Source organism: Cervus elaphus, chromosome 14 (genome assembly GCF_910594005.1).
Source record: "Cervus elaphus chromosome 14, mCerEla1.1, whole genome shotgun sequence".
NCBI classification, from domain to species: Eukaryota; Metazoa; Chordata; class Mammalia; order Artiodactyla; family Cervidae; genus Cervus; species Cervus elaphus.
The window spans coordinates 75,940,721-75,964,687 of NC_057828.1; the positions used below are offsets into that span (position 1 = coordinate 75,940,721).

The 23,967-nt window shown below is 46.2% G+C and overlaps 1 long non-coding RNA gene across 1 annotated transcript; it reads right to left on the reverse strand.

Annotated features, from left to right (window-relative positions):
• Nucleotides 1-12,184: 12,184 nt before the first annotated feature.
• Nucleotides 12,185-20,311, reverse strand: LOC122707716. Its single transcript, XR_006344890.1, has 3 exons — nt 20,178-20,311; nt 13,063-13,188; nt 12,185-12,330 (listed from the first exon to the last, which is right to left on the reverse strand). It is a non-coding gene; the product is annotated as an uncharacterized LOC122707716 (long non-coding RNA).
• Nucleotides 20,312-23,967: the final 3,656 nt, after the last annotated feature.

Sequence of the window (23,967 nt, forward strand, 5' to 3'; positions counted from 1 at the left end):
GCTCCCTCCTCTGTAGAAATGCCTTTGGTTAAGCCATAACTACCATATCCCACCACCTCCAGAGCCTTGCTCAGGAGGATCATGTTTTATATGCAATTTGTGCTTCAAAACTTCCCTGATGATGAGAACCAAAGCAAGTGTACAGAAAATATGTTCTCCTTAACCTTTCCCTCTGTCCCATCCTGTTCTCACTCTCCTTCCTCCAAAGTTGAAATGTATATAAACAACGGCTTCCCTGGTGGCTCAGACAATAAAAGAATCTGCCTGCAATGTGGGAGACCCGGGTTTGATCCCTGGGTCTGGAAGATCCACTGGAGAAGGAAATGGCAATCCTCTTCAGTATTCTTGCCTGGGAAATCCCATGGACAGAGGACCCTGGCCGGATACAATCCATGGGGTTGCAAAGAGTCCAACACACCTGAGTGACTGAGTATACACAAAGAAACATATACAATGCAATATCATTCGGCCATGTGGAAGAAGGGTGCCCTGCCATTTGCAACAACATGGGTGAGCCTTGCAGACATTATGCTAAGTGAAATAAGCCAGACAGAGAAAGGCAAATACTGTATGTTCTCACACTCAGAATCCCGGAAAGTTGAACTTACGGAAGCATGAAATAGAATGGTGGTTAGTAAGACACAGAGGAGTAGGGAAAAAGGGAAACATTGGTCACAGAGTACAAACTTCCAGTTAGAAGATGAATAAATTCTAAGGATCTAGTGCAGAGCACGGTGATTATAGATAACAATACTGTACTGTACCCTTGAAAGTTGCTAGGAGAGGAGATCTTACATGTTCTCACTGCAAAAAAGAGATGATAATTACCTGATGTGATGAAGGTGTTAGCTAACATCACCGTGGTAATTATATTGCAATATATAAGCGTATCTAATCAACACTTGGTACACCTTGAACTTACACATGTTATATGTCAATTATATCTCAACGAAGCTGGGAAAAAATTGTTTGAACGAGGATCCCCATTTTAGGCTCTGCCAGATCATTTTTTCCCAGCTTTGTTGCGATCTAGGGCTTCCCAGGTAGCACTAATGGTAAAAAGAACCCTCTTGCCAAAGCAAGAGATGTAAGAGATACAGGTTCAAATTCTCAGTTGGAAAGGTCTTGTGGAGAAGGGCATGGAAACACACTCCAGTATTCTTGCCTGGAGAATCCCAAGGACCGAGGAGCCTGGCAGGCTGTGGTCCATAGGGTCACAAAAAGTCAGACAGGACTGAAGTGACTTAGCACTCACGCACTAGGGAACACTCCCAGTGGCATGGGTTTCCTGCCTCTGGGTGGACCAAGCTCTTCTGGAGCTGTTGCTTAGGCCACACTCAATTTCTTTCCAGCCCCACGCAGGCCTCCCTGTCCCACCCAGTTACCCACGCCATGACTGGAGTGATGTGACCTGTGCTCCATCCTGGCTGGCAAATCCCACCGAGGACTCAGGAGGAGGCCGACTGTCCTCATTTCCCCAGCTCTGTGAAGAGCCCACTCTTGCATCCACCTTCAGATTTAGGAAAGGAGGCTTTGAGCTGACTCAGCCCCAGCTTCTCCTGTTCCTGGAGTCAGGAAGAGTCTGCAGGGAGAAGCAGAGGTCTCAAGTCCGTGCGGGATTGAGGCCAAGCTCCCTGAATCGCTGGTAGCCAACACTAAACTGTCCTGACCCCTCTCTTAACAAGCCCCTCCTCGAGGGCAGCAGGGACAAGGAGAGGGAGCTGCTCCTTCTGTTCCTCTGGCCATCTTCCTACGAGCAAGGTGATCAGCTACAGACTCAGGCAGAGAACTGGGAAAGAAGATGCTGACCAACCCCCAACGTACATTTATTGAGTTTTGAGGTGGTTGGGAAGTAACACTCCTTACTCTCCCTCTGTGTAGAAGAAAAGGTAAACGATGAAGAACAAAACATCACCTTCCTCTTTGCTAAGTGGCAAGAGAACAAGACCTTCCCAAAAGGTCTGCTAACGCTTCATCCCTGAACTTCATGACTTACTGACCCTGTAAGAGGCCACGCCGGACAACCTCTGGCCTCCCATGAGGTTTCCTGCTCAGGAGAGAGGAGACCAGAATGCATCAGGCAGGCCAGGCAGGAGGGCAAACAAGAGGCGGGGCTCAGCTTCTGCCACTTAGATTCTCTAATGAAAGACGTCCCTCTTCCCTGCCCTGGAGAGGAGAGAGGGTGGGGTAGAGAAGTGTTACCTCTATCGGGGCTTTCTTTTCAATCATTACTAAATGCCCCAACAAGCTGGGAGGCTTTGGAAAACGCAGAAGGATTTGCAGGCACTCAGCAGGCAGGAGTGAGAGCTAAACAATCCCTAACGCGCCGGACAGTGCCTTTCACCGAGAACGGTCTGCCCAAAATACCACCCGCACCCCCATGGGAAACAGAAGTTCTTCTAGGAGGAAACAGGAGGCAAGGAGCTGGAAGGCCTCTTCCACCCTCAAGCACACGCACTATTGATCACTTATAGATTGCAAAGCGCAAGACACTCAGCAAAGTAAATCAAGGAGGGGCAACACCAGGTTCCCAAGCTTGGAAAACCCAGGAGACACAGACCCCTGGGGAGCAAGGCATGTTCCGAGCGCTTCATTGAGCGCCCCACTCCAGGAGGGAGGAAGTCGGGGCTGGTGGCCTTTCCCGGGAGAAAACACGTGCAGAGGCAGCAACGCAGTCTGCGGCCGGTCATTTCTGCAGAAAGTCGCAGTCAGCTACCCGGGAGTTCTCACCTCCCTTTCTTCCTTCCCTTTTCTCTTTCCCTTTTCTTAAGGACTGTGATCCTTCTCTGCGAGGCTAGTTACTTGCCTGTCAGGGTTCCAAGGACTGTCTCTGTCAGCCCCCGCCTGCTTAAGGACCAAAGGTTTTCAAGGGAGAATTTTTTACAAATGCCAGTTCACACACGCACCCCCTTGCTCCTTTCCTGCTTTCAAAAAAGGCCAGTGTTGCCTCGGCTTTGGCCTTTAAGCAAGTATTCCCAGAACTGTGGCTCAGTCATCTAATTCTGCACACATTACTGGGTCTGGCCATATTAACAGGGTTATAAACATGCCTGAAGTTTAGAATTGATGATCAACAAAGTCCTCGAGCAGGCATGCTTATTATTGAAGCCAGAGAGGGCCACAGTGACTCGCAGAGAGGGTCCACACACATTATTTTCGCCTTCATTTCCTAATCTGATCTACTTTTATTTCACGCCACATGAAAAATAGATGGGAAGCTACTTGCTACGTTTGATGAGTTTTCCCTGTAAGTCTTCTCCCCCACCTGCTGTTCCAGTGAACACGACACCAGAATTCTCAGAACCACTTAGGCCAGGCCAGGCCAGCCACAGAGACGAAACCTACATTTGAGGACGAGAAGAACAGGGGCCCCAGATCTTCATGGAAATAAGAACCAGGCACTCAGAAAGTCAGCCAGCAGGCCCAGGAAAGTGCCATAGATTCAGCCTTTCCCAGCATCTCAGGGGTTGAGTGAGTTATGGGCAAATGAAAATTTGTAGATAAAAAGAATCCCGGAAACCAATTGGTTTCATATTTATTTACATGACTGGCTTGGAGAGCCTTTTGGAAATGGTCCTCTGTGTCTGACCCTTTTGTTCTTAGTAACACACATTTCATAATATCAGGCACTCCATCTTATCCAGGAAATTTTAGCCAAACATTTTAAGATGATTTGCTACGATTGTACACATATTTCATAAAAAGGCCTAATAGTAATCAGAGTGATGGCTAACTACCACTGACCACTTAGGATGTGTCTGGCAGTATTCTGAGCACTTTGGAGAGACTGATTTATTTATTCTTCGTGGGATTGTGTCCATTTCGCAGATGAGGGAATGGAGGCAACATTGCAGATCAGAGATGTGCTGGCAAGAGGCACAGCAGGGATTCAAAGGCAGGCAGACTGTGGAGCCCAAACACTTAGCCAGGACACTATGCTACTTCTCACATTTACGTCCTTCAAGACTCTCTTATGAAATTAACATATACACACGACTATATGTAAAATAGATCATCAACAAGGGCTTCCCTGGTGGCTCAGTGGTAAAGAATCTGCCTGCCAATACAGGAGATGAGTGTGATCCCTGAGTTGGGAAGATTCCCTGGAGAAGAAAATGACAACCCACTCCAGTATTCTTGCTGAGAAATCCCATGGATAGAGGAGCATGGTAGTCTACAGTCCATGGGGTACAAGAGAGCCAGACACGACTTAGCAACTAAACAGCAATAACAGAATCAACAATGACTTACTTATAGCACAGGAAACTCTATTCAATACTTTCTAATAACCTATAAGGGGAAGGAGTCCACAAAAGAATAAATATGTGCATAATTCAATCACTTTGCTGAACACCGGAAACTAACATAGCATTGTAAATCAATTATGTGCTGTGTGATGCTCAGTCGTGTCTGACTCTTTGTGACCCCATGGACTGTAGGGGTCTCTGTCCATGGGGATTCTCCAGGCAAGAATACTGGAGTGGGTTGCCATGCTCTCCTCTAAGGGATCTTCCCAACCCAGGGAGTGAACCCAGGTCTCCCGCATTGTAAGTGAATTCTTACCATCTGAGCCACCAGAAGGCCCAAGAATACTGGAGTGGGCAGCCTATCCCTTCTCCAAAAGCAACTATAACCCATAAAATAGAAACTAAATTTTAAAAAAAATTCAAAGAGGAAAAAGAGATTCTGTTATGAACAAGCTGAATATATGGATAGTGTCAAATAACATTCAGTTCAGTTCAGTTGCTCAGTCATGTCCGACTCTTTGCAACCCCATGGACTGCGGTATGCCAGGCTTCCCTGTCTATCACCAGCTCCCAGAGCCTACTCAAACTCATGTCCATCGAGTCAGCAATGCCATCCAACCAACTCATCGTCTGTCATCCCCTTCTCCTCCCTCTTTCAATCTGTCCCTTCAATCTCTCCCAAATAACGTTAGAGCCTTCTATAAGAAACTAGTCCAATTGTCTATCTCAAATGCCTGTATAAATGGGCAAGTAACATCTAGCAAGGATAGTATGGCCTATGAACTGGGGAATATGAAAGAGGCCTAAATTTATTTTTAAAAAACAGTCCTTTATTTATTTATTGTCCATGCTGCACAACTTCTGGGATCTTAGTTCCCCAACCAGGGATCGAACCCATGCCCCCTGCACTGAATAATGCAGTTTTAAGCACTGGACCACCAGGAAAGTCCTGATTTTTTTAAAAACACTGCTTAAAAAATAAATAAATAAATAAAATGCCCTTAGGCTCGGTTCTGCCAACTGGCTGCCAATATGAGAGTCATGGCTCTAGTCTAAAATTTTGCAGACAGTGAAAGGCCAGAGAGGGACAGTGGTCTGCACAAGGTCACACATAAATAGTGACAGAAGCCAGGCTAGAATCCAAGGCTCATAGACCTTTCTGCCTGTATAAAAATACTCTCCACCCACTACTTCCCCAAGCCTTTTCCTCCCTCACTGGTTCCCATCTCACTGATGCACATGCAAGGAGGCTTTTATTCTATTTGCAAAGTAAATAGAGCTGAGATGCAGATTACTCTCAAGCTTCGAAGCTTTTATCCAATATAAACAGATCAGGGTAACTTGTTCCCTCTTACTCCTGTCTCTTTCACACACACAGGCTCTGTGCCACCCTCGGTATCATTAGCAGAAGGTAAATAGGACTCAGGCACCCCAGCCAAACTGGGGAACACTGTTTACCTCCAGTCCTACCAGGGAGATGCATTTAGAATTTCTGCCTTCCTTCTGTTTCCCCATTGACTCTCTGGTGGGAATAAAGACCGGATGGTTCTACATGAGGTACGTCACAGAAGAAAGAGCTATGGACTGGGAGTTGGGAGATCTGGGTTCTCTCATAGACCATTGAATCTCAGTTTACTTATTTGCAGTGATGTAAGGGTTAAATAGGCTAATAGCAAATAACTGTCTGAAATCTGGTAATTAGCAAAGTCCCTATTCTCTGCTCCTCAGATTCCCCAAAATAACCAAAGAGAACACACACACTCTCTCTCTTATAAACATACACCTATGAAAAAGAATACACGTGGGTGGGGAGTTACACCTTGATAACTGTAGAGCTGCCATTATGCAAAAGACTTTTTCAGAACTGATTCATTCCTCAGAATGATATCAGGGGCTCTAACAAATTCAGGATAGCTTTGACAGTAGCAACTCGTCATTCTCTAAGTGTGAATTGATTTGATCTTTGGTTATAACTGGACGTCTTTCTTAGTGCTGCAGAATACAGCTGGGACGCAAGCCTGGGACATTAGGTCTGGGTGTGGGGAGGCAGGGTGATATAGAAAAAAGGGCTCAGGATTCCATGTCAGAAGATCTGCATTGTGCTCCGCTTAGACACCTACCAGGCCTGTAGCTTTAGGCAAGTCCATAACGTCCCTCAGCCTCAGTGTCTTCATCTATAAAACAGGAAGGATAACAATTCCTTCATAGGATTTTTATGAGAACCAAAAGATAATGGTATATGTAAAAGTGTTCCTTAGGCCATAAAATCCAAATGTAAATTTTAAAGTATTTTTTTTTTAGATATAAAAGATGTGGAGTGATTAGTAAATTAAATCTGAAGGCAGTTCTTATAATGGAACTTAAAAGTCATTATACTGGGAGCAAGAATAATTACCATCATTGTAAAGCTCCTGATAAGACAACCTTAAATGGCCAAACTCATATCTACACAGTTCATTCATTTAGTCTGCAAGTTGACAAGTGTCCTTGGAGCACCTAGAAGTGCCGAGATCTGGCAGACTCAGGGGACACCGAGTCAAATGCACACAGCCCCTTTCTGTCTGAAAGCTCGCAAAGCGATGTGACTAGACACCTAACATTTGCTTTTCATTTATCTCCTTACCTTAGAGTTAAATCTGCCATGGACAAACTACAACTGCAGAGCAACCCTAGAGGCTTCTTGAGGCTCCTGAGTGTCTACAAAATGCTCTGAAAAATAAAAGGCACTCTCACCGCGTGAGCCAAGAGAGAGGATGAACCAGCATGCGGGTGAGTGAGGGCCACAAAGATGGCGGAGTAAAGAACACCAGCGGAAGTTTCAGGAAGGAAGTGAGAATGGAAACACGTTGGGAGTGCCACCCGCAGCTCGGAGGACCGCCCTTACCAAACGCCACTCACTTCCTGCCCTTCGTTTGGTCTCTGGTGACATAATCTACAAAATAAAGGGACTAAAATAATGGTCAACATCCACTTCAGCTCTGAGATTCCATGATTCCTTGCCATGTACAGTTAACCTGAAGGAGTTAATTCATCTCAAAATATCTGAAACCTGAGTCAGCATGGGTGAGAGAATATAAGGAGAATCACCACCACCACCAGCACCCCCGCCCCACGCTTCCCAAGAAGACAAAGCTGCCCATCATTTGCCTTTAATCTGTTTTCTTAATTTTCTTCCTAAGGAAAGTCACAGCTCCAATCAGTCCTCTAATCAATGGCTGCACTGCTCTTGCACAAATGAGCTAGATTTATTAAAGGAGTCCTCTCTTCGATGGAAATGGGCTCCCTGCTGGGGCTGCAAATACAGGCTAAGATTGACTGCTCCCAGAATAGGTGAAGATGTAAAGAAAATGAGCGCAGGCAAGTGACAGGAAGAGAGGTTCCAAGGCCTCTGTACGACCACCGTAACCAGGAATGGGTGGTCACCAGGGGCCCCCTGGACATTTACATCTCATTTAGGCTGATCCTGGGCAGTAACTAGTAGTGCCTCACAAGTAAGCATCCTCTGTCAATCCTCTCCACACCTTAGGAAAGGAAGCTCACCCAAACACAGACTGAAGGGGAGACTCTTCCAGAGAGAGAACCTCACAGAGACCAGGAGGTTATAGGCTATCATAGCTGGAAAGCTCCCCGGAGGGTGATGTACAGCCACCGGCTGAGAGTGTGCTCTGTGAAAGGACCCCAATATTCATGAATCACGGATGACTGGAAGCAGAGGAAATTCATATTCCAAAGCTATAGGAAACTGTTCGTGTTAAACAAACATTAAATATTTACATATTACATCTGGGGGCTGAGATCTCCTTGATGGTAGGAAGTGGACACTAAACTCTTGCTTACGTAGAGAGGAAGCCAGTGGAGATGCCTGGAATGAGGAAAACTTCATCTGTTCTGCAAATCATGTCAAGTTCTGCCTTCACTGTGGACAGATTCATATTTCTGGAAATTACCATTATGTTTCCTGGGGCGTTGTGGAGAGGATGGGGAAATCAATTTCTTGTTTATTTTCCCTTGAAGCCTCTGAGGAGCCTGAGGGGATGGGATCTCAGTGTAGAATATGGACGACGGCACTTGTGTGATGAGCCGGCACCTGGCTCTGGTGACGTGATGGAAGACAGAGACACACAGAGAAAAAGAGAGAGAGAGACAGAGAGAGAGAGAGGGAGGGACAGACAGACAGAAGAGGCGGGGAGAATGAGAGTCCTGTGCTGTAAACAGTAGAAGCCAGGCTGCTTAGCAGCTCTGTTTTAAGCATTTCTATTCTCAGTTATAATTTCCTTCTGTTACCCTCAAACCTCACTTTTGTTCAGTGGGTCAGCCTGAGAGAGAGCAGTCTGGAAAAGCAAAACAAGTGCAAGATGGTAAGGAGTATCAGCGCAGCAGAGATGCAGCGCAAAACCAGCACGGAAATGCTGAGGGCCACGCAGGATGTGCTTGTGGACCACGCAGCCGTTACTCGGACAATCCCCCTTCAGAGCTGCGGGCGGGGGAACCTGGCCGAAGGCTTGCTGCTCTGTAGCTGGGTGGAAAAGGAGGCTGGTGCTGACTGTGAATGAGGGGAGGCTGGGTAACCTCTGGAGGCTGGAGAACTCAGGCCATCTGGATTCCAGGAGAAACAGTCCGGAGGTGTCACGAAGTGACTTGCCCAGGGTCACAGAGCTAGTCAGCGACAGAGACAAACTCAGGAAGAGACGGCATGCTTCTTAGTCTTGAGTTTTGTCTTTTTTTTTAATAACGCCAGACTCACCACACCTCTCCTCCCATTTCAAAGTCCAGTCAAGCTTTAAGTCACCGGTGCTCACCACTCAGAGAGGGAGGAGGAGGAGGAGGAAGGTGGGGAGGGAAGGGAGGGGAGGGGACTCAGCCAGTGCTTAGGGGAAGCAGACGTCCCAGAGTTTTCAGATCGCTCACATTTTTCTTGACCTGGTCCTGCTTTCTGGAGACTTGTAGACTGTTAGAACTGGGGGATCAGTCAGTCCACTTGTTTTTATGGATGGACCAAACTGCCCAGACAGTGGTGGTGACTGGCCTAAAGTTATTAGCAGCTACGAGTCCAGGCATGCTTGGAAGCAGAGGATGAGAGCAGCAGACACACAATGTGGAGGGAAAATAAAGAAAAACCAAGGCCCCAGGGGGACCTGACTCCAGGGAGGGCAGTGGGAGGAACCCGTGTGGACCTTCCTGTTCTCCCTGGTCCACCGGCTTCCCTGACTCTGCTGGCTCGCTTCCTCTTTCCTTCCTGGAGCCCCTAAAGCAACTAAAGTGAGAAAATACTGCATCTCACTGTCTCCATCCTGTCTGGTTCCCCATCCTAATTCATCTCCTGTGAGTCCTATTTCCCCAGCACTCCCAGCTCCTGCAGGGTGGGATCTGGATTCCGTGGTATGGACCGTACTACGTGCTTCTCTCTTACAAAACGCCTCGCCCAATTTGGAATAAGTGATTCGTGCTCGATAAATACCTGCTTGTTGATTACTCTTTGGGAAAACTTGCAAAACTTCTCAAGGTGCACACATTCTTACATTATAGAGGGAAACATGTAAAGGCGGGGGAAATGAGGCTTAGTTTTCTAATCCGAAAAATATAAAGGGAAAGACTCCGTGACACAGGGCCATTCCTTCTTATCTGAGCTGTGTTATTTTTAGGAACAAAACGCAGCAACTGCGCTGACCGACTGTACAGTTTGGACAGGACATGCTCAGACCAAGAGGCTCTATCCCCTTTTCCCTGCCATCCCCTTCTGTTTCATTCCACACAGAATCTTCCAAGAGCCTTGCCACACAGCGTCCAGGATGTGACCGCAGCCTCAAGGACTCCAGCAGAGACACAGGCAGGAATCCGCCCAAGGTCCGTAAGGAGTGGCTGCTCTGTGATGCCTTTATATTTGCTTCGTCTCAGTTGAAACTCTGAGTCTGATGGCGAGGAACGGGATTCTGCAACGTGCGGTTGCCAACACTGTCAGAACATGGGGCTGGCTTTGCCTTCAGAGACGGGGCCGGGAATGGGTGATGGTTGCAACTGGAGAACCTGCCCCAAGCACGCGAGAGTGTGCCGGAGCGTGTCAGTGGCTCCCTCTCCCCCACAGCTCCTTCCCCACTCCTACCAGCCCATGTGTCTGTGCATCATTAAAATTTTACTCCTGATGTAAAATGCCAGCCTGAAGTCCTAAGGTAACTTTGGCAGCCATAAAACTATCTATGGAAATCTTTTTTTTTTTTTTTTTAATCTATGGAAATCTTGAATTTTAAGTTGTCTCCTCTCCTCATTCTAGGGGATGGTGAGAAGGAGGCGGGGACCTCTGCAGGCTTCCTCATCAACCAGGGAGATGCTAACAAAAGACGGGAGAGGAGCACATATGCGCCCGCCTAAAACATCCATCACAAAGCCTTTCACCTGGCATTACACCGTCACTTAACCTTGTCCCCCTGAAAAGCAGATTCCAGGTGTATTTACTGTCGAGCCAGGCCATGGCTCCACAGCCCTAGCAGAGAGGAACCAAGTGCAGCATTCATCCTTCCATCCTGGTGAATCGAGGCAAAGCCAAAGACAGATGCCACTCTGTCCCTCATCCTCTGACCTTCACTCCTGAAAGCCAGTTGCCTTCAAGGTGACCAAGTTTTGTCCTGGAACCTATTAAATATACATACCACAGGACTAAAGGGTTCTTGAAAGGATGGGCAAAGGGAGTGCCAAGAAAGAGGAAGCATTTCAGAATGAATTATTGATCGAGTTTTCTTTCATATACAGACACGCGCACGCGTGCGCACACGCACACACGCACACACACACACACACACACATGTGCAAGTGTCAGGCATTCCCAGCCAGAGGGAGATTGCATCTTGTGCGGTCTTCGCAGGGTTAAGAAAGATAACCTCTTCACTCTAAACTCCATCTATTTGCTGGTTGGGAAATGTGTTTACGTCTCTGTGTATCTCCTTTTGTTTGGTTTTCCGAGAGATCCTGAATCAGCGGATTTCAGAAGAAAGCTAACACATCTGACAGGCTTAGAGAAATGATGTGTGCCACGTGAAAAAAATTAATTGAATAAAATGTTTTTCACTTATGTAGCAGTTTTTATCCCAGTCTCTAAACAGGTTATGGGTATTAATTAAATGTTGTCACACATGACTTGTCACCTTGGCTCTATCAACCCAAGTGGAAAGCTCGGGTCTGATTGCTGTGAGAGAGAGAAACTGAGGCAGTGTGGAAGGACGGGTGAAACTGTCCTGAGAAAGTTAAGGGAACCTCCATGCTGGCCACACCATCTCGTGAGAACCAAGTCAGTGAGGAAGCTAAGGGAACTGTCACCTCTACACCGGCCACGCCGGTTCCACTGGTCTCGTGAGAACCACTCTGGAGATGACAAGCCATGTATCGTTGATACCAGTTCTGGCACCCTCACTCTCAATGGCTGGCTGCCATTTTCTGCTCAGCCAGCTGATGGAACTGCCTCCTTACAAGCCAACTTTGTAGCCATTACAAGAGTATTAGTTATCTATGGTCGGATAACTAACTGAAGCAATTATCATGAACATGAACTTAAGCAACACACATTTATTGTCTCACTGCTTCTGCAGACCAGGAGTCTGAGCGTGACTCAGCTGGGTTCCATGCTCAGGGTCTTACAAGACATCAGCCAGGGCTGCGTTCTCACCCGGAGGCTCAGCTGAGGAAGGATCTGCTCCCACAGTCTGGGCAGCGTTCCTTCCTTGCCGCTGTTTATTGTGGGCTGTTGACTGCTGTTCCTAAAATCTACCAGCCTTCCTTGCTGCCTAGGCCTCCTCTGCATGCACACTTATGTATCATGTCAGCAAGGAGGGTACTTGTGTCTGATATCAAGACAGAATCTTATACAACGTAATACAATCACGCTATGTGCTTTGTGATTATAAAAGGGGACATCTCATCACTTTTGCTGTATTCTATTAGAAGGAATTTGCATGTCTCACACACACTCAAGGTAAGGGAATTACATAAAGGTGCAGATACCGAGAGAAAGGGATCCTGGGAAGCTGGAGTCTGGCAGCCAAATTCAAAAATCTGGAAATAGAAACTCCTTCATATCTCCAAGCTCTGTGGCTGGCTTTCAAGAGAGAAAAAAAAGGTGAGGAGTTTGTCAGATTATTTGATATTACAGGCATACTTGTGAGACATTACCAGTTCAGTTCCAGATCACCACAATAAAGCAAATATCACATAAAGAGAGTCATGCATTTTTTAAATTTCCCAGTGCATATGAAAGTTATGTTAACAATAAATTGTGGTCGATTAAGTATACAATAGCATTATGTCTTAAAAAAATGTGTGTACCTTGATTAAAAATATGTATTACTAAAAATTGCCGACCATCTTCTGACAATGCGGAGTTGCCACAAAACTTCACTCTGTAAAAAGTGCAGTGTGGGCAAAGCACAGTAAAATGAGGTATGCCTGTATCCACCTCGCAGAAAACAGGAGAACTCAGCAGAATACTGAACCTATACAAAAATAGATGTTTAATGAAGATCTCAGGGAAGCTGCAGTGGTTTCCCTCATTAATTGAGGCATACAGGATTAATTTACTCAACTAGCAGCCGGGGTACTAAGATGGCCCCTTCAGTTCCCCACTTTTAGTTCAAGAACCTCAGGGACTCTCATCTAGATTGAAGAGTGAGGAACCTGGGTGGAGCAGCACTTCAGAAACATGCATATGACTCAACTAAGGTCATCTTCTTGTTTTTGCCTACTCTTTTTTTCTTTTCTTTTTTTTCTTTCTGGTTGATTCATGGTGATGTGTTAGTTAAGGTGTACAGCCACTTGATTCAGTTATGCCCACCTGAGTTCTGAGGTCTTGCTGGAATGCAGATTCTGACGCAGTAAGTCTGGAGTTGGGTCAAGATTCTGCAAGCTCCCAGATTCTGCAAGATTCTGCAAGCTCACTGTTGCTGGTCCTAAGAACATACTTTGAAAACCAAGAGGAGAAGGTAAGAAAGGATGAAAGAACCAAATAGTAGAATTTTACCCCTATTCAAACTGACTGTGAATAATAGGATTTTAAGTCATTTAAATATTTTGAGTGAAAATCCCTGAAACATTCCAAGAGCCAGATGGGAACTGCCTTTTTTTCCATGCACATGGCATACTGTGAATTTGGGGAGAAAGTGATATTTAGGCTTGGGGAAGTGTGGAGAGAGAGAGCTTGGAGTGGGACAGTGAGTGACACCATGGGGAGAAATCTTGAAACCAGTGAGGATTCAGATGAGTGTCTGAGAAAATTGGAGCTTGGTCAGATCTTCTAGAACAGCCTAGATGGACCTGAAGAAGAGATGGAGCATCGAGCATCCTGGATGGGATCAGCTCAGTTCAGTTCAGTTCAGTTCAGTCACTCACTCCTGTTCAACTCTTTGCGACCCCATGAACCACAGCACACCAGGCCTCCCTGTCCATCACTAACTCCTGGAGTTCACCCAAACCCATGTCCATCAAGTCGGTGATGCCATCCAACCATCTCATCCTCTGTCGTCCCCTTCTCCTCCTGCCCTCAATCTTTCCCAGCATCAGGGTCTTTTCAAATGAGTCAGCTCTTCACATCAGGTGGCCAAAGTATTGGAATTTCAGCTTCAACATCAGTCCTTCCAATGAACACCCAGGACTGATCTCCTTTAAGATGGACTGGTTGGTTCTCCTTGCAGTCCAAGGGACTCTCAAGAGTCTTCTCCAACACCACAGTTCAAAAGCATCCATTCTTTGGCGCTCAGCTTTCTTTACAGTTCAATTCTCACATCCATACATGACCACTGGAAAAACCATGGCCTTGACTAGATGGACCTTTGTTGGCAAAGTAATGTCTCTGCTTTTGAATATGCTGTCTAGGTTGGTCATAACTTTCCTTCCAAGGAGTAAGCGTCTTTTAATTTTATGGCTTCAAGCACTATCTGCAGTGATTTTGGAGCCCCCAAAAATAAAGTCAGCCACTATTACCACTGTTTCACCCTCTATTTGCCGTGAAGTGATGGGACCAGATGCCATGATCTTAGTTTTCTGAATGTTGAGCTTTAAGCCAACTTTTTCACTCTCCTCTTTCACTTTCATGAAGAGGCTTTTTAGTTCCTCTTCACTTTCTGCCATAAGGGTGGTGTCATCTGCGTATCTGAGGTTATTGATATTTCTCCCAGCAATCTTGATTCCAGCTTGTGCTTCTTCCAGCCCAGCATTTCTCATGATGTGCTCTGCATATAAGTTAAACAAGCAGGGTGACAATATACAGCCTTGATGTACTCCTTTTCCTATTTGGAACCAGTCTGTTGTTGGGATCAGCTAGAGGGAGTCAAAAAAAAAGAGAGAGAGGGAGAGAGGAGACAGGATTTTTAACAATTATGGATCAGAAACAACCAACAGTCTCCAACCAAATGCACAAAGAGAATGGAAAGCAAATGGGATTTCTGAGAAGGATGCAGAGGGCAGGAGGCCAGGGCTGAAGAAGAGGGCCACCAGTTCAGCTTTCTAGCAGAAGCTAACGGGTATATATTTTAAAGGCAAAAGTTTGGTTTTGAGCTAGAGAATGGAAGCAGAGGAAATGCCTGGGAGGCCCAGGGTGGCCAAGTAATATTTTAACCCTGAGTGAAGCTAACTTAGCCATGGGGCTGCACAATATTGGAAGGCACAAGGCCATGCGATATGGAGGGAAGACTTGGAACCGGGGATCAGGAGACCTGGCTTCTCTGTCAGATTCATCTTTTCACTCATTACAAATTCACTGGGAGCCTGCCAGACTCCAAGCCCTATGCTAAGTTCTGGAAAACTTAAAATAGCAATTGAAATAATTTAAAAAAGAACAAAAGTAATACAATAATGTTAGTAATTTGAAGTGATTGATTTTGTTAAGTACTATCCTAAGTAACTCATATTTCTTGAATACTTTAACTAGCAGAGGCTTGTCTGGTGGCTCAGACGGTAAAGAACCTGCCCACGATGCAGGAGACCCGGGTTTGATCCCTGGGTCAGGAAAATCCCCTAGAGAAGGGAATGGCTACCCCTTCCACACCCCCAGTATCCATGCAATATCCTTGCCTGAAGAATCCGATGGACAGAGGAGCCTGGTGAGCTGCAGTCCATGAGCTCACAAAGAGTCAGACATGACTCAGCAACTAACTTTTTAGATATGAGAACAATCTATTGAGGTAAGTGATGCTTTTATGTTCAATTTTCAGATGTTTAAACTGAGGTGGAGAAATAACAGGACAGATTATTTCTGCTCTAAGGGAGCTTATTGCTAACAGTCATGTCTCCAATTAACAGAATGATTTCTGGTGACTTCTCATTCTGTTTCCCCTTCTTTAGCCATGACAATCATAGATAAAAGTGTGAAGAACTGTTCAGACATATTTTCTTATTCAATCCTTGCAATAACCTTATGAGGTAATTACTATTATCATTCCCATTTCACAGATGAGGAAACTAAGGTTCAGAGAAGCTAAATAAATTTCCCAAGGGGCCTCCCCTGGGATTTAAACTCAGGCAGCCTAAGTCTAGACTAAAATGCAGCACCATGGCAAATTAGGAGACTGGAACAAATCTCTGAGATCACATTTCACCAGAATGTTCCACTGCCGTCCTATAAGTTCCTTGAATCTCATGTATTTTATGATTCAGATATTTCTGTATTTGAACTGGCTCTGTGCACTAACAAGAGTTCAAGGGGTAGGCTAAAGGAAAGGCCACAACCTAAGGACACGTCATGACAGGGGAGGAATCCATTTGTGGTCTGTGGGCAAGAACAGTAAAGAGCCAAGTCAGCTCTCCTCTCTGTGGTTGCTGGTTTCATCACGCAGACCCAGACCCAGTACAGTACAGAGATGCTCCACTCAGCTGGGAGGCCTCACTGTGCAAGGAAATGACTGTGCGTGCAGGGATTTGTCTCAGCAGAGATCCAGAACGCAACCTTTCCGGATCGAGTTGTTCAGGAAAGGATTTAAATTGAGGTCATGCTCTGAGAGAGAGGAGATCGCAGGAGTCACGCTCATTGCTGGAGTCAGAAACAAATCCATTTTCCCTGTAAGGAGTGTTATCAAGCGGGAAATCAAGTCCCAGGTGAGGGAGGCGGTGAGGTGCCCAAGGGAAACGGCAGAGGCAGCCAGGCAGACACCAGAGTAAGTGCATCTCCAGACTCTACAGAACTTCATACAAAAGAAAAGGTCTTCACAGACCATGTGCCATCTTTTGGCTTTTATAAGACATAACAAAATTTAATGGATGTCCCCAGACTTGAAAATTTTAACTTGTCCAGAGTCAAAGTCATTCATTCATTCCTTCATTCAACAAGTATTCAGTGAATGTCTGCTGCGCTCCCAGCCTAAGAGATGGGACAAACAGAAATGGACCCTGGCTTTCTCAAGCTTATTTCTAGTTACAGAAAACACTCAGAGAGCCTGATAACTATGGATAAACCCATAGTAGTTAAGTAAGACAATCTGAGATGGTGATAAATGTTATGAAGGGCACAGAGATGATCTGATTGAAAGGGAGAGGCTGGAGATGGGATGATCTTAGACACGGTGGTCAGGAAGGATCTACATTGTGAGTGACATTGGATCTGAGATCTGAAGGGTAAAAGGAAACCCGTGTAACAAGCAAGGGGAAGAGAGTGCCTGCAAGCAGGAAGGGCAGGGTCAAGGCCTCAGAGCAGCAGCAAGCGTGGCCAGTCACAGGAGGCCACGTGGCCACGGAGTGACGGGAGGAGGACGCCAGGTGAGATCCTCGAGAGCAGAAGCCAGGACGGAGCAGGGGACACGGGGCTGGGGGTGCCTCACTGAGCAGTCGGTTCTAAGAGCAAAGGTAGCTTGTTAAGCAGACGAGCGACTTGCTTTTCTTTATGCCAAGGGTCACTTTGCTCCAGTGTGGAGAAAAAACTCGAGGGAGTTCCAGAATGCTGGCAGGGAGACGAGTGAGAAGGCTATCTCAGTCACCCACGTAGGAGATGATGGAGGGGCAGAGGAGGTGGGGAAAAGTGGATGGATCTAAGAGCTATTCTGGAGCTGAAACCGATAGTCCTTGCTAATGGATTAGGTGTGGGGATGAGGAAGAGGGCATATTTGTGCCCTAGTATCACAGTCTTTCCGTAGTCGAAACTCTTCTTGGTGAATTCCGTTCAGCTTCATAAAACAGGGCTTCCCTGGTGGCTCAGATGGTAAAAGTGTCTGCCTGCAATGTGGGAGACCCGGGTTCGATCCCTGGGTCAGGAAGATCCCCTGGAGAAGGAAATGGCAACCCACTCCAATATTCTTACCTGGGAAATCCCATGGACAGAGGAGCCTGGTAGGCTACAGTCCATGGGGTCACAAAGAGTCGGACACGACTGAGCGACTTCACTTTCATAAAACAGAGATGCCCCTGCGTGCGACGCGCAGTGAACCAATGCGGGCATCCCATGCTCTTCTCCTTTGTGCTGCTGACCGTGACCCAGGGCAGACCACCGTGGAGAGGAGAGACAGCCAAGGACGTGGATGACCCGCCCCCTGGATCTGCAGCCTCCCCGCACCATTAGCCTCCCGACTCCTGGGCTGGAATCACCTGGGGGAGGCCAGTGATGCCTCGCTGGGCACAGAACCCTGGAAGACGGCTCTGCCGATGGTTTCATCTCTGCCTTATGCCATCAGTGAGGAATGATCTCAGGATGAGTGGGGGGGGGGGGGGCGGGGAAGTCAAGGTTAAAGTTGAGAAAACCATGGAGAGCAGAGACAGGCTTGCAGTTACCTACAGAAAGGGTCCTCCTCAGCTGCCTTGAATTAACAGAAAGAAAAATAACCCCGTCTCACTCCTGGATGCCTCTGAACTCTTGGAATCTGTCTGTGACTTGCAGCAGGAGGGCAAGAGGTAAAATCTGCCCATCCGTAGCCTCCCTCCCTCCCCAGGACCCCTGTCCCCTCTCCAGGCAGGGCCCTCCGGCAGCACGGCGGGCGGCCGCCTCACAGAGGCCAGGTCATGAGCCGGAGGGAAGCACGGACACGCTGCCCCTCCGTGACCTAGTCAAAGCCAATTAGCCATAAAGGGGGAGGAGAAGGTCTTTGAAAACTTTCCTTGAAAGCAAAATAAAAACCCAGAGCTGGGCCCGAGTGATCCACCTTCAAAAGTCAGAGAAAACGAAGGGGAATCTCAGGTGGGAGGAAAAGCAGAATCGTTGAAGAGAGAACCCAAGGGTATGTTTGGTTTGGCCTGTGATAAAAGGGGGAGAACCAGACAGATGGAGTGGGGGTCTGCTGAGCCTTTAGAAAGGGGTTCTCCCTTCCATCCACCCATTTCATATTACGAGTTTTGACAAATTACTCAATCTTGTAGGCCCTTGTTACTTTGCAGCTTCCCTTGTGCCTCAGCTGGTAAAGAATCTTTCTGCAATGCAGGAGACCTTGGTTCAATTCCTGGGTCAAGAAGATCCACTGGAGAAGGAATAGGCTACCCACGCCAGCATTCTTGGGCTTCCCTTGTGGCTCAGCTGGTAAAGAATCTGCCTGCAATGCGGGAGACCTGGATTCAGTCCCTGGGTTGGGAAGATCCCCCAGAGAAGGGAAAGGCTACCCACTCTGGTATTCTGACCTGGAGAATTCCATGGGGTCGCAAAGAGTCGGAGACGACTGAGCGACTTTCAAGGGAAAGGGAAAACACACGTAATACCTTAATTGTCTGGAGACAGGGGACTGAGCCAAATGACCTCTCGAGGTCTTTGCAAGGTGTAAGGACTACAACAGTATACAAGAGACAGAAGCATGCAGCGGCAAGGAACGCGGAGGAGAAATCGATTACACCCAGCTGTGTTGTATCCCGGCCGAGTAGCCTCGGACATCAAATCATGACTTCCCTGTCCCTTAATTCCTTAACTTGCAAAGCACAGACCGTAGCAGGGTTGCTGTAAAGACTGAATGAGTTAACATAAGTAAACTGCTTAGAACAGAGCCTGCTTATTGCTCCATAAATATTAGATGTGTTTTCTCTGTAAACCAGTCTCCTGTATACCAATCACTCAATTATTTTGGCTCCAAAGAATTCAAATACAAGATCCTTAGGCTACCAGGATGATCTGGCCTCATCGTGTCTGTTTTCCTGCTTCCATGGAAACTTTGTCTAAACTGTCCCAGAGAGATGGGAGCTTGTGCCACAGAACAGAATTTGGGGAAGCGCCCTGAGGGGTCTGGTTTCCATGGCTACCAGCTGGTGAGCCTGGATATGACCAGGAAGTCTCCCCCCTGACTAGGAAATCTGGTGGGTACCACAGCCACCATAAATGAGGCCAGACTCATAAAATCAGGCATTTGGGCAAAAGATCACGGTGAAGGGCAGCTGTCCGAGAGCATAAAGCCACCTAAAGAGCCAGCTCAAGCTCTCATCCCCTGGTCAATGTTCCAGGGGCTGGGGAAACAGAGTACTCCCATCCCAAACTCGTTTTACTTAGTAAGGCCAAAGATTCATTAATTAACCATCAGTCTTATTAAAAAGGACAGACACAACATCACAAAGCACCAGGGACCCACAGTTCTCAGAGCAAGGAGCAGAGACAGTCGGGAAAGGCAGGCCGAGAAGAGAGGCTCTGTGACCCGGCTTGGGGAGCAAAGTGCCCCCCGAAGTCCTCCTTTCCTTAGCACAATGCTGAATGCTGCTCTAAAATATGAATAATAAATGGCATGTGGGTGAGTCCATTCTCTAACAAACTCAGAGGCCGTCAGAAGCAGCTGTCATCTTATCCACTCCAGAAGCAAGCAGCAGAACTGCAAATGCCCTTCCTTATTTAACAAAGAGAAAACTGAGGTCCACCGAAGAAGAACTTGCCCAAGTCTGCAAAGCAGTGAGGGGGTTGAAATTGAGCTCTGTTGTTTGACACCCAGCTACTCAGGCAGCCTCATACCTGCTAGTTTAAGCAAGGGAGAAAAAGATGCCTTCCCACAGCATCTCCTGCTTACTCACCTTGTACGACCCAGAAAAGCAGTCATGTGGGGAAAGAAGAGGGAAATCAGCCCCCGGTGGCCTCAGTGCCTCTGGTCCCGTCCCCTGAAACGCAGCACTGTTCCCAGAGTGATTTTTCTAAAACTCAAATCTGCTTATGTTACTCTCCTGGTTAAATCCTTAAATGACTCCCCATTGACTTTAGGATAAAATCCAAAGGCCTTGTAATGAGACCAATTCATGAATTGGCTCCTGCTTCTCTCACCAACGTCATCCCTTCCTCTAACCCAACACACACACACACACACACACACACACACACTACATTCCATCCATCAGACGCTCCCCAATAGCTATGCTTTCTCTTTTCTCCAAGGTACAGTATGTATCTCACACTGCCTGTCCAGCCTTTCCAACGTTCCAACTTCAGTTCCTCCGTAGCCAGATACCACCTCCTCCAGGATGCCTTCCCTGACCATCAGGCTGAATGAGGTTCCCCTGACAGTGCTCTCGCAAGAGACGGAGTTCCCTTAGCTAGGGTGTGTCACCACCTTTCCTTTCGAGTCTGAGTCCGTGACCCCTTTGCATACGAGCTGCCCTAGGACAGAGGCTGGGACTATCCATGTCCATCTCCCCAGCCCCTAAACCAGTGTCTGGCACATGGCAGACGCCTAATACATAATTAACAATTGCCTCTCTCTCACCTAAAGTCTGTCCCTTTCGTTTTCATATTTTTACATATATTTATTTGCAAGCCCATTTCATCTCAACCAAGAGAAAAACCAAGGGAACAGAATCGATAGTTAATTACTCTGAAAATGATTATCACCAGCTTTATCAGCCAAAAAGAATGGTATCAATAGCTCAAATCAACAGATGCCCTGAAAGTCATTTCTGGCTAGTGTGCATGCCTATAGATGTGCATGTGTGCACACACACATACATTTGTGAAGAGCAATGTGGCATGTGCAATTACCTGTGAGGTTTGCTTTTATAATTTGACCTTTATTTTGCTGACTGCATACATGTTAGAGAATGAAAGGGAGAAAATAGGAAGAAGTTGGAAGAAATGAGCCTGGTACTACAAATTACCCAAAGGCATACAATTCACCAGAGGGATAACTCACAATACCCCAGGAATTTAACAAAAGGCTATCAGTGTTCATGATCCCTTTGTCATAATAACCCCTTAAGTTTCTGTTGCATGCTAGAGTTTACAAAGCACTTTCACATTACTCATTTGTTTCTGACAGCATTCTGAAAGGTATGAAGCATATTTTATCTTGTCTTGTTTTATCTCTAAATAATGTAGCAAGAAGCCATGTACCCACCAACAAAGCAAAAATTAGAACCTTTCTAGAGACCTCTACTTTCGGTATTTGACAGTGTTGTAGTCTTTTCCCACCCCACTTCTCCCCTACCCCACACCCTGGAGCACCACGCTAAAGGAAGCCATCTCTTTCCTTTATATGTATTTCTAAAAAGCATCTTTTTATTTTAGTTTTTTTAAACGAAAGCTAGCTTGAAGTGGGCATCACGTGACATAATATCTTTGTGTCTGATTTTTTAACTTAATGCTGTATTGCTAGATTTCAGCCTTACTGTGCATGGAGCCGTGTGTATCTTTTTGCGTGCCAGATAATGTTCCATTATACAACTAACTATGCATCATACAACTTCTATATATACATTATACAACTTCTCCCTCAGTGGGTACTTGATTTGTTTACAAGTTGTTTTGCTATTGAACGGTGCTGTTACGGATATTCTTATGCATGTACCCTTGTACACATGTGCAGAGGTATCTCTTGGGTATTTATCAGCAGTGCAATTTCAAGGAAATAGAGAAAGAAAATGTTAAACTTACCAGAATAATGTTAGGTTGTTTTATGAAGTGATTGTACCAAATTGCCTGAACACCACCATGGTGTAGGTGCCCCCATCAATCCGGATCCTCTCCAACAATGAGGCTGACCCAAATAACTGAGAGTGATAAAACATGAGTCTCAAGCCAGTATCCTTTGAGCCAAATGAGGCTACCTGTCTTGCAACGTATTTTACTTGTTATTTGCTTTGTTGTTGTTTAGTTGCTAAGTCATGTCCGATTCTTTTGCGACCCACAGACTGTATCTCGCCAGGCTCCACTGTCCACGGGATTTCCCAGGCAAGAATACTGAGTGGGTTGCCATTTCCATCTCCAGGAAGTCTTTCCAATCCAGGGATCGAACCTGCGTTTCCTACATTGGCAGGCGGATTCTTTACCAATGAGCCACCAGTTGTTTATTTATTGAGTTTAATTTGACTTTGAAAGGCTTTGGATGAACAGACAGTTTTATCTACTACAGTCCTCACTATTCCCTAATGTATTATACATGGGCTAATTCACACATTTTATTATCACCCAGCCTCTATGAGCATTTACGTTTGAGATCCCTGTGATTCATAAAGCTGGTGAATTTAGATTACGGAAGAGTGAGTCCAAGAAAACGTGCTTTCTAAAAGAATACAGGAATATTCCATCGAATGCCTTGAAGGTTGTTGAAAATTATCTCTAAAAACTGAAACTGTGTCTATTCTGCACTAAACAGAGTGAGTTATAATCTAAGGAGTTAGTGAAATTCAAGTCCAACTGACAGGTGCAAATGGGATGGTACGCAAAATAAACAATGTTGAAGGTGCGTGCTGTCATAATTAAGCTTCATGCCAACTCACAGAGGTATGTGTTCTTCATTCCCATTTCAAAGCCAAAGAAAATGAAGCATAGGGAAGGCCCTTGGCATCTCAAGCTAATAAGCAGGGGAGAGCTGGGTTTGAATGGATGACTGGATCCAAAGCCTATGTACAGTACGCTAGAGCACACTGCTTCCAAGATAACACCAAGTACCTCCTCTGTTCATCAGCGCACATACCAGTTTCGTGGGAAGCACCAGATTTAAGCCCCTAATATCACTGCAAGGGGGTAGACCGGTTGCTCCTGCTGTTTTGTAGAAACGAGAAATGGAGGTCTGGAGAAATGAAGGGGTTCACCCAGCATCACCTGGGGAGGAGGTGAAGGTACTGGGATTTGGAATATGCTCCTCTCACTGACACCAGCTTCACAGGCTGAGGCATCAGCCCATACCGAAAGGCCTAACGGGAGTCACTGCAAGCTGACGTAATTTATTCTTTCTGGAGAGAAGCACGTCTCCTCACAGCCAGGCATGGAAATTGATGGTCCCAGAAGGAGCAAGTTTGGGAAGGAAGAGAACAGTTTTACCTGTACTCATCTAGATATGGGGCTGTACTTTGAGACTAATTATCTCCTCTGGAAGCCTGCTAAAACAGGAGGCACATGCCAGAGCTCAGAGATTCACTAATCTCCCTGGAAAGGAGAGAAATGTCAGGAAGATAGTCTTCCAGAACATCCTCCCTAGAAACAATGACAGAGCGTGGGAACCACTTCCATCAAGTTTTAATACGATGCCCTTCTTTTTCTCAAAGTAGGTTTGGGAGGTTGCCAGAATAAATTGATCATCCTTTGAGAATAAATTAAACTTTAAATGTTTCCACTCCAGGTCAGCTTTCCTCCATGCTGGGTCCTGGTGAAGGTTTTATTGTAGAGACCAGGAGAACCCTCCAATTTCAGAATAGTCCTCCAGAAGAGTCATCACTGGATCATTTACCAACAACAAGTCTGAAATCCGAGTCTATTTGAAGAGAGAATATTTCTGAAAGACTGGGATGTCATTCATCATTAGTGCTTCAAGCTTGCATGGAGGCTGTTTCTTTCCTGAGTACCAGCCAATCCCAGGAATGTCTTGGGATGATGACT